Raw genomic sequence first — 10,992 nt, 5'->3', positions numbered from 1 at the left:
TTTTGAAGCAGGTGAGTAGTTTGTTGTTGTTTGTTTATGGGACATTACCTGGCAACATAACACCAAAGGTGTTTGACTTGTTTAAAACAACTCTTTTCTAAAACTAAATATAAGCACCAATTATTAGAAGTGCAACTTACAATTACAAATGAGAGTTTAAAGTCCCTGTTAAAATGAATCAGTACCGATGCCATGTGGCTTGTTTTAGCTATATTTTCTCTCTCCAAAGCATGTCAGGTTGAAAATCTTACCATCCTTACCACTGTATATATACTGATATGTTTTAGTTTTTGTGGAATTTATGGACATGTAAAATATTAAGTGTGTATACTTCGGTGCCCTGTGATAGACTGATGTACCCTGCCTCTCTGGATGGATGGATGGATGGATGGATTGATTGATTGATTTATGGATGGATTTGTCATTATTTTTTGTTGTGAAGGTAAGGCACTTTATGCAACATAATGTGTGGTTCTGAATATGAGATTTCTGTGTTCATACAGTTTTAGCGATGTCTCAATCCAAGATTTTTGTGCACTTGATACTGATTCAGTTCATTTAAGAATTGTGAGGACAAGGCCAAATACCAAATCAGAACAACAGGTCAAAACAACATGGTTCAACAACATCAAGAAAATCACGAAGTGAATCGACATGGTCAAAACTGCACATTGTGACAACAAAACAAGACTTGGCAGCATTGACTAAAATAAAACTGACCATGTTAAATGTTTTGTCAGATTATGAATTTACATTGATGATGTAGCAGTCAAACCTAGTTTTAAAGCGTCAGAAACATTGTTGATAGTTAAGCAATCAGACCAAATGTTAGCTGATATGTCCATTTGAGATATAAAATGCATATATGAACATGCACACAAGGTTTTGCCTCATTTGAAGTGTTTGGGTTTTTTTCACACAATAACTGTACATCCTAACTCTATCAAACAGTGCAGTTCAGTGCTGAGTCTTCTCAAGGGTTGAACATTGGTGACATGGTTTTTACTCTCGGAAAAGAACCTCAGAAAAGAACCTCAAATGCTAAAGTCATAAAGTTAGGATGGTAGTAATATAAATCAACATCAACTAAATGAACAAGGTAGTTACAGGGTTCCTGTAGAGAAAAACAAACGTATTTTGCTTCCTCTAAAAGAGCAGCTGGAGTTCAGATTTAAACCAGACAACCTCACAACCAGAGAGCAGGTGGGAATTGCTGTTTTACCCAAGGACACTTCAGCAGGGAGTGTGTTTATCTTCAGAAGGTCATGAACTGCCTGACTGAGGACAGTGTGTCATTCATTAGCCCACACTGCCACCCACACTTACCGCATTTGGTCATGAAAAGATTACCAATGCTGTTTTTCCCCCTTTTGTTGTATACTCTGGTGGTCCTCCTGTTCTCTCTGCTCTTCTGCCACCCTGTCCTCTTACCAGGAAATGAGGGGATTGATTTGCTTTCAAACCCTGCTTCAAAACAAAGGCAACTTCTGTTCACATCCTTCCTGTGCAGGATCAACAGGGGGTAAAGTTTAGACACTCGGTGACTCAGCTTTCCAACAAACACACAAATAAACTGTGGGCGAAACATGTTCAGCATGCTCCCTTAAAAACATGTGCACACATGCATAAACACACACTCAATCTTTCACCTTTAGTGTCATCTGCTCTTGTTTTATATATAACATATTGGTGCTTTATTGAATACCTGCTGAGGTTGCCATGCAAACAAACACACATCAGAACAATGCTGAGAACAAAGCATGTGTAAATGGTTTTACAGAGACAGAGGGGAAGCCATAAATGAATAATCTGTCCTGGCAACAAGCTGGTTTTCTGTCAACATTGTTGTATCTGTGCAAGTGTTTGTCTGACCAACAGGTCTGCCAAACTGTTTTTCAGGCAGGAAAGTGTCATTCTGTCACCCTCCACCAGTCCTCTGAGCTGTTCAGTCAGTACAGGTGAAATGTCATTTCAAACCAGCGACTCTCCTCCTCTCTTACCAATCATTTTTCAGTGCTTCTCACTCCTCTGTGATGTCTTTGTGTATTTGTCACCATTACTGATGGATATTCAGTGACACAGGAGGACAAGCAAGGAGGACATGACAGGGTAAGAAGAACAAAAGGGAAACATAAGTAGGGATGACAGAAGGAAAGACAGTAGTGGGGATGGTGGGATGGAGAATGGAAGAGACTGAAATTCAAAGAGGAGAGAGAAGAGAAAGGCAGATTTGATTAAATGATAAAGTTTCAGAGGTATATTCAATAGCAAATGTTTTCATGCCCTCTGAACCTTTTCACCTTTTGTCTATAATACTCAATGTATTTTATTAGGGTTTTTTGTGACAGACCAAATCAAAGTAGCATAACAATTGGAAGGAAAATAATACATGGTTTTATTTTTCCAAATAAAAATCTAAAAATGGTGTCCCACCAAATATTGCATCCAAGCAGTCTTAACTGCAATATTGCACATGTTGCACAACTCCAATTCAATATTATGATGTGCGACTCTGGTATAATACAGCAGTTTTGTGAAGACCTCATTAGTTTGTTAGAGAACATCATTTCAATTTAATTTACATATATACCTAAAATTCACAAACAAATGTAATCTCAAGGCACTTTACAAAAGCAAATTCTAATTTATATAAATATGTAGTCCATTCAATCCAATCAAATAGACTGATTAAAAGTCATTTGCATACATTCTAATTTGATAGTAGTTATGAAAGAGTCTCCTGAGGTTCAATTTATTATTCCAGTTAGTAAAATGTTTTATATCTAAGGGAACTCAGATGATTGCATTGAGTTACTGACTTTTCATGAAGACCAAAGAACACAGCAGAAAAATCAAGGATAGAGTTGTGAAGATGTTCAAAGCAGGGTTAGGTTATAAAATAATATCCTAAGCTTTGAACATTTTACAGAGCACTGTTCAAGTCATCACCTGAAAAGAGGAAAAGAGTTGGCACAACTGCAAATCCCCCAAGGCACCAAGAGTAATCAGAGAAGCAGAGGCACAAGGCAACTGAAGGAGCTACAGAGATTCAGAGCTCAGACAGAAGAATCTCTGGGAAGGATAACTATTAATCACCCACTTCACAAATCTGGCCTTTATGGAAGAGTAGCAAGAAGAAATAAAATACATTAACGATAGAACGCCATCAGAAGTCATGTTTGCAGTTTGCCGCAAGACCTGTAGGGGACATGAAGAATGTGATGGTGGCACCATCTTGCTGTGAGGATGTTTTTCTTTTCTCCTCAGCAGGGAGAAGAAAACTGTTAAGAGTTGATGAGAATATGGATGTAACTGAAATCCTGCAAGAAAAAAAATATTAGAGGCTACAAAAGACTTCAGTCTGTGCAAAAGGTTGACCTTTCAGCAGGTCAAACAGAGCTACAACAGAATGGTTGAGATCAATGCATATTCATCTGTTCAGTCAAAGATCAGACCTTAACGCTATTGAGAATTTAGCTAAACTTCAAATTGCTTAACAATCATAACAGTCAAAATTGATCTATGAAAAAATATCAAAGTCTATGAAAAGGAGTACATAACACTGTGACTGTGAGAACTGTGACATGATGTAGTCCTAGTCATGCAGCTCCTGCATCTTGTGATCTTCTCTGTTTATGATCTACATTCAAGGAACATAGTTACCCAGATCACAGTGCTAGCACATTTAACAAAAAATATCTGTCCACACTTACAAATTTGAAAGCACTTGTTTTTTGAAGAAAAAAAAAGGCGACTTCTGTTAACATGAACATCAAGGTTGCCGATGCCTGAGAGTGAGTGTTCATGTTGAATTAATCACTGCTGATTATGTCTGTATTTTCTTCTTGAAAAGGGTCAGCAGATAAAGTCCATCAGAATTAGGTCAAAACATGAGGTGTGTGATAAAACCCAAAAGCACAAAGCGATCTTGTCTGTGTGTCCTTGGAGCAATGTTTCCACAAATATCATTTATTTATATGGGTCATTAGAACTGATTCATGATGAATGAATTCAGAAGATGTTCTATATTTTAAATGAGACAGTGTAATTTTATCCCTCTGGACAAGATATCGCTTCTAAAAAATACTTGCATACTTTATCTTCCAATACCCAGTTTTGCTTAGTCAGGGTCTAGAGTGAGCTTATGAATATTTTCCTAAGCGTGTCTGCACGCATAGTCACACTGAAGCACGCCATTGTTATCCTGATACTACTTCTTGGTGCACGTAAGGGAGGCTCTTCTGTTTTGGTGTGAGACCCTGGTGTCTCCCCCTCACGCCAGCAGCTTCATGACCTCATGCCTAGCGTGCCTCTGTCTGCATGCATGCATGCGTGAGTGTCTGGAAGCTCAGGGATTGCCAGCTGTATTATCAACATACCATAGGAAAGCCTGGCTTGGAGGACAGAGGAGACAAAGAGGAGCTCTGACCTGCCTCTTTGACACGCTAACACAACATGCATGTGTATTTAGACATATGTAAGTGTGTGTGGAAAGTGTGTGTGAGACAATAGGAGAGAGGCCAAAAAATACAAGATTCACTATAGATATAAGTTAGCAGAGGTGACTTGAAGGGCTTTCACTCTTCATTAGAGCTGCTGCTGTGAGCACACATCCACCTCACACACTCGTCCACTCTTCATATAGCATCGGGTTCAGTAACACGTTTTTTCCTGCATGCTCACAAACACATCTTTACCTTTAGCCCCTGCCTCAACTAGAAGCTCACAAAAACATTTCACACAGAAATGGACATTAACATAATTCACTCACGCATTGTATAATCAAAGCAGAACATCAGCAACAAACTGTATATCTATACTAATAGCTTTACACACCTATACATGTTCAACAAAAACCTGTCATGCAATTAAAAGTTCTGGCTCACAGTTCCTACTTGACAAGTAGCAAATGGCAGTGATGAACTTTAAGACACATTCAAATGCAGCTCATCTGCTGTGTCTCAAAAGACCTGGATTTTACTAAGAGAAAATGTAGAGATAGATTTATCTTGTCCAGCACAGAGAATATTTAAACTTTAGAGCCAAGCTAATTTGTTAGCTAGCTAGTCAGGGTACTGTAGGTTACACAAGTAGATGTCTGTGGCTTAAAAACAACTGCTATATAGCACTAAATTATCAATTTATGTAAATGCCTTTTTATTGACTTTTTACTCAGCACTACTTTTGCATCAGATGTTAACTCTGCAGAACAAGGAGTAACATGTTCCATCTTTGCAATATTTGCACATTACTCCAAATATCATAGATTTGATTTTATCTAACCATCTTATTAAACATTAAAAAGGAGTGTAGGCTTAAGGTTTATAAAATAACATTTGCATGATGTAAAGGAACTCCCTGGCGAGCTTAAAAATGGATGGATGGATGGATGATTTGATTTTTATTATTATCCAGAAGGAAAATTTGATTTGCAGCAGACATCATAGAAACAAAAAGACACCTCCACATTTGACATCAACTGTCACTCCCTAAGTACAACACAATTACAAATTTCAGGAGAGATACAACAATCATGGGCCTAAATTACCATTATCACATGGCATTGCACATAATGCAGTAAGTGCATAGTGCTCCACGGAGATCATAAATATCAGAGTGCATTACAGTTCAAAAGGCATGACAGGTGATCTAGTCTGGGTAGTGCAGTTCTAACTAGTGAGATATAGCTCAACAATGGCAGCAGGAATGAAAAGAAACCCTGGCATGCCTTGTTCTCATCTTAAGCATCATAAAATGGTGGTCATATGGTCCCCATAAAGTGGGTGTTCAAGACAGTTAAGGATGTATTTAGCCTTCGTTCTTGATTGGATGGATAGATTGACAACATATTTTCCAAAGTCTGAAACAGTATGTACATTAGAAAAACTTTTAAGATAAAAATGAGGAACATTCAGAATAAACATGTTAGAATTAATAACAATGAATGAATGAATGAATAGAGCTTTGCAGTTAAATACAGAGCAATAATAAAAAGAACAAATAGTGATAAATAGAACAGAACATTTACATCAGCCTTTTTTGTTGGTGCCAGAGACAATGCAGGGACTTGATGTGCATTAACTGTAAAAAACAAAACAGAAAATAAAATCTTAAATATTTTTAGATTTCTAAGTTGAAATTTCTGTGTCCTACTGTATTGAAGAAGCATGTTTTCCTTCCCCTTACCTACCTGAGCACAGACTCTTTACTGTACAATTCCACCAAATAAAACTAGATTGAGGTAATAAAATAATGCTGTATTTTAAAATGAATAATACATAAGGCACAAAAACAGCGCAAAGATAGAAAAAAAACTTATATCAGGAGATATAAAATTATTGGCATCTTTTATAGATTCAGGAAGGCGATGTGCAGCAGCAACAGGAGAAAAACTGCACAGCTTTGATCCTGGATTTTAATATGTAACACACAGTAAGTCCAGGAGGAATTCTTGTTATCTCACAGGTGTTGCAGCCACTGTGGCATGCTGTGCACAAACATATTGGAGATATTCTTCACAACACGTCCGTTTCCACGTACTCGTGTTGAAGATATATGCAGCCGGAGCGTTTTATGTTCACAAGGTGCCTTTTCCTTTCCTTAAAGGCTTAATAATAAAAAAAAAGTATAAAATAAAAGCTAATCATTATCCCTCTAGTTTTGCTTTGTCCATTCCACCATATTGAGGCCTTTATAAACATGTCCCTCATCATTACCTATGACCTGTTTTTTTAGTAAGAAGCAAAGGTCTGGATCTTCTATGTATGACTGAAATTTTCTAATATAATGTCACCTGACTTCATTAAGAACTTTGTTGACATCTTGTCCAGGAGCATCATAAACTGTTGACCTCCAGCATGAAAGAGCTTGACTTAAAGCCAGGAATGCTCTCACATCAAGCCAGTAAAGTCGGATTAAACTTCTGTGGTTTCTGCTCTTCAAACGTGTTTCACTGTGAACACATCTGTCTTTTACAGATCAATAAAACATTGTGACAGCATGAGCTGAGCTCAGCTCTGTTTATACATGTGTAACAGGGTTTTATTTTAACATCAATGTAACCCATCTTGTTCGTTCTGATCCAGCAGGTTGACTTCACGACACTCTGTATTTATTCTAACAAGAAACAAATAAACAAGTTGGTGGTTAGCAGCTCCAGCAGCTTCTGCCCCACAGTAACAGACAGCAACAGAAAAAGGGGCGGCGAGCTGACTATGATCGTATAGTGGTTTTAACATAAATTTACATCAATTTTCTACATTATATTTAACACAGTTAGCAATGAATACATATATTGTGGTAAAAGAAACAGAGTACAGACAAATATTTAACATTCAAAGACTATCGTACAATTGGCAACTGAATTGTTACTTTGTATCAAAAAGTAAAACATGCCTAACAAGAGACAAATAAACAAGTTGGTGGTTAGCAGCTCCAGCAGCTTCTGCCCCTATACATTAAATAAAATACAATAAATAACTCTAGACAAACTACTGAGTAATCAAATGAACAGTTGATAAAACAGCTAGCAATTGTAACATTAAACACAGCTGAAATACACAACATGAATTACAATAACAGTTTAAAACATTTACAAAATATGGCAAAATCAAATATCAAAAAATGTATATAACTAAATTAATCTTAAATATATGTTAAAAAATCATATTTGTTAAGAAAACACAGAGCTGATCCTAATACATACCACAGTAACAGACAGCAACAGAAAAAGGGGAAGAACTGACTGTTACTGGTTGCTATGGTAACCACTAACTGACAAGAGTAACATAAAAAATGTATATAGCAATAAAAGTCAGGAAAAAAATAAATTGTTGATTAAATAAAATGAATTTGAAGAATAAATAAACCAATTTTGACAAACTTCACATCAATAGTAATGTTAAAATAAAACCGTGTTACACTTGTATTATCTTTAAGACTGTGAAAAGCTTGTACATGGTTACATCATTAGGGTGGAATCCAAGTCTATTAAAAAAAATGAGGCTTTGCTCTTGGGTTGGATCATAAGAGCTCTCTAACTACCAGGCTAAAGAGTGATTATTTAACTATAGACTAGGACAGAAGCCATGATGAGTGGGAGGTAACATGTTTTGGATGCTGCTTATCTAAGCTGCTTCCACAACACTAGATCATCTGTCAAGATTTCTTGGCAGCCTTGCCTTGCAAAAACAAAGAATACATCTGAACCTGACATATCTAACATCCTAACAGTAGGTCTATCTTCTTGACACCCTTCCTATTTTGTCATTTGATACTAACTTACCATCCGTTGCCCTCACTCACTATGTTTGACAGCCACAAAAAGAACAAATGTCTCTGTTTGCTTTGTCCACGTTATCTAAATTTGTTATTTGTACTCTGGCTATTAGTTGCTCTGAGATTGTCAGGCAAAATAAATCTAAGGTAAAACATAATTAATGGTAAAACATGATTGAATTTTGGAAGGTAAAACATAATTAATAATGTTATTTAAGATGTAATATAGATATAAGGAGAACACTTAAATACTATTGAACAAAAAGCTACAGGTGAATAACTAAATATTTCTAAGGCAAATCACAAGAAAAAAATACTTTGTTCCCAACCGGTAATGCCCAGTTGCTCTTCATATTGAAAAGTTCCCCCTGCAACAATAAATCCTCTAGAGTTAGGCCTATGAGTTTATCTTTTTTCAGCTCTTGGCCGTACACCTTAATATTAATATTTTAATATTTTATCAACTAATATTTCGGTCTGTTAAGGGTTGTCCTGTGAATACCAGCCCAGTAAGGCGATGGTATTAGGACAAAATAGAAAGGTGTGAGACGAGCTCTGACATATATTTTGTGCCCTTACAAATCTGTTTTAAAAATATTGTCTAGCTTGGCATATTTTGATGTTAAAATGTAGCATAAATGTGGAGGAACAACACTGTTCTAACCCATGCACTTGCTTTGATTTAAACCATTATCTTGTTGGTGTAAGTTTTAGTGACATTGTACTTACTGCTGGAAGGTAAACCTCCAAGATGGTCTCAAGTCTTGTGCAGTCTACATGTTTTTCTCCAAGCTTGCCAAGTGTTTCCCTGTGAAAAGAATTATTCCCACAACATGATGCTGCCACCACCTTGTACCCTCACAGGTGTGGTATGTTCAGGGTGATGTCTAGTGTTAGTTTTCTGTCACACTTAGTGTTTTGCATGGAGGCCAGAGAGTTTTACAAATGTGTTTGAACTAAAACGTTCTAGACTCAACATTATGGGACAGGTGAGTCAATAAATATGGATGAATTGACAAAGCACAGTCGCGACAAGACACAACGCCTTTTTGTCGTTTACACTAATTAACCATTATCTGTGTTAATGGCTATCTATATGTGCATCTAGATTTATCGCCTTTAGAGTTTTTTATGTACACACATGTGAAAAAGCAAAATAGCATGTCTGACATTTACTGGCACAGTTTTGCCTACTCTAATTAAGGATGTGTTGATACTGCACAACAGATGGTGCGTCTTATGTAGACATGTTGCTTGATCAGAAAGTATCTGAAAAATCAAAGGTGATGAAGTGGTTGTGTAAAAAACATGTTTGCCAGTGCCACATGTTTGTGGTTTCTGTCCTAGTTAAATGCTTGAAATATTCAAGCATGTAACAAAAAATTCTGAGTAAATATAAATAACATAACAATATATGAAATATACCATCTGATTGGTCTCTGTTCATTATTTCAAGAGTCAGGTGTGAGTCCTTCCTATCCTGGAGGAAAATCAGCAGCATCTACTTAGTCCCGATTAACCAAAAAGGCTGCAAGCTTATTTCCCTCATAGTTCCTGTAAACATCTTCAAAGCAAGAATGTGTGAATGTCGTGTGTGTGTCTGGTGAGAGTGGTGGTGGTGGGGGGTGGATTCCTGCTATTCTGTTTGTGCTATGCCCAACACTTCCAGCATCTTTTGCTTATTGTCCTCCTCTACTCTTTTCACACAGAATTGACGAGAAAGGCGGCCAAATTAAGCACGTTGCTTTTGGCGGTCACAGTGGCACACGTACATGCAGTCGGACACACACCGTGCTCTAAAACCCACTGCAGTGACCTTTCAGATGCAGATGGAGCAGCAGCTTCCCTCCACTGAGAAAATGTCAACATCTTCTGCGCTCACTCTGCTTCTTAGCAAACCAAGTTGGCAGCAGGTTAGCCTTTGTGTCTTTCCCCATGGCCTCACCGTATAAACACACACTGTTCTGGGCAAAGTGATTGCACTTTTTTATTTATTTTGGGCAATAAATTCCTATGCAATTTATTCAAGAACAAACTGTGTTGTAAAGAGACAGGCACTGGGACACACTGCACTTTCGTTGTGAGTATCCACACATTAGAGTACAGCAGTGCACTCTTATCTGCATGTTTCTGTATGGATACCCTGGGAAAACCGGGCCATATTATAGTGAAGGAATTAAAGCATGTGAGCATTTCTTTTAGGACTGCGCTCTGCCTGAAAGGGTCACCATAACTCAACCAACTCTGGAAGGGAAAGTCATCCCAGTCCGGATAGCTTTGAATCTTTGTGCCTGGGTCTAGCTGACCTGATAAATAATTGTCTGTCTGACTCCAGCTGCACTTCAACACCTACAATATAACTCACATTTCATCCTATTATCATCTTATAAACAGATTACATGTTAAATCCAATGATCCAGAGATAAATTCAAGCTTTGATGCATTAATAGGCATAAATAGGTCTGCCACTGGTGCTCTGTGGGTTCTAAGAATTTTCCAGAAATTGGTTTCAGTAATTAAAGATGAAAGCAGATCCTTCTGTCTCAGTCACACAGTCACATGAAGGTTAACATGCAAACACACAACCCCAAGGCTTAGGAAACTATTTATGGTGAAAGTGGGAAGAAAGTGTAAACACATGCTGGGCATTCTTTGAAAAGATGAATATTTCACTCCATTTTATCCTCCTCTCTTCTCATAAGAGGAATCCCGACT

At 37.3% G+C, this 10,992-nt stretch overlaps 1 long non-coding RNA gene across 1 annotated transcript; it reads left to right on the top strand.

Moving 5' to 3' along the window:
- Positions 1–7,998: 7,998 nt before the first annotated feature.
- On the top strand, positions 7,999–10,190 carry LOC124883629. The gene is made up of 2 exons (XR_007042255.1): positions 7,999–8,231; positions 9,987–10,190. It is a non-coding gene; the product is annotated as an uncharacterized LOC124883629 (long non-coding RNA).
- Positions 10,191–10,992: the final 802 nt, after the last annotated feature.

The sequence above is a fragment of the Girardinichthys multiradiatus genome, chromosome 18 (assembly GCF_021462225.1).
Source record: "Girardinichthys multiradiatus isolate DD_20200921_A chromosome 18, DD_fGirMul_XY1, whole genome shotgun sequence".
Classification (NCBI taxonomy): domain Eukaryota; kingdom Metazoa; phylum Chordata; class Actinopteri; order Cyprinodontiformes; family Goodeidae; genus Girardinichthys; species Girardinichthys multiradiatus.
Note: the sequence above shows the minus strand (reverse complement) of the source record. Positions and strands in the feature narration are given on the sequence as shown.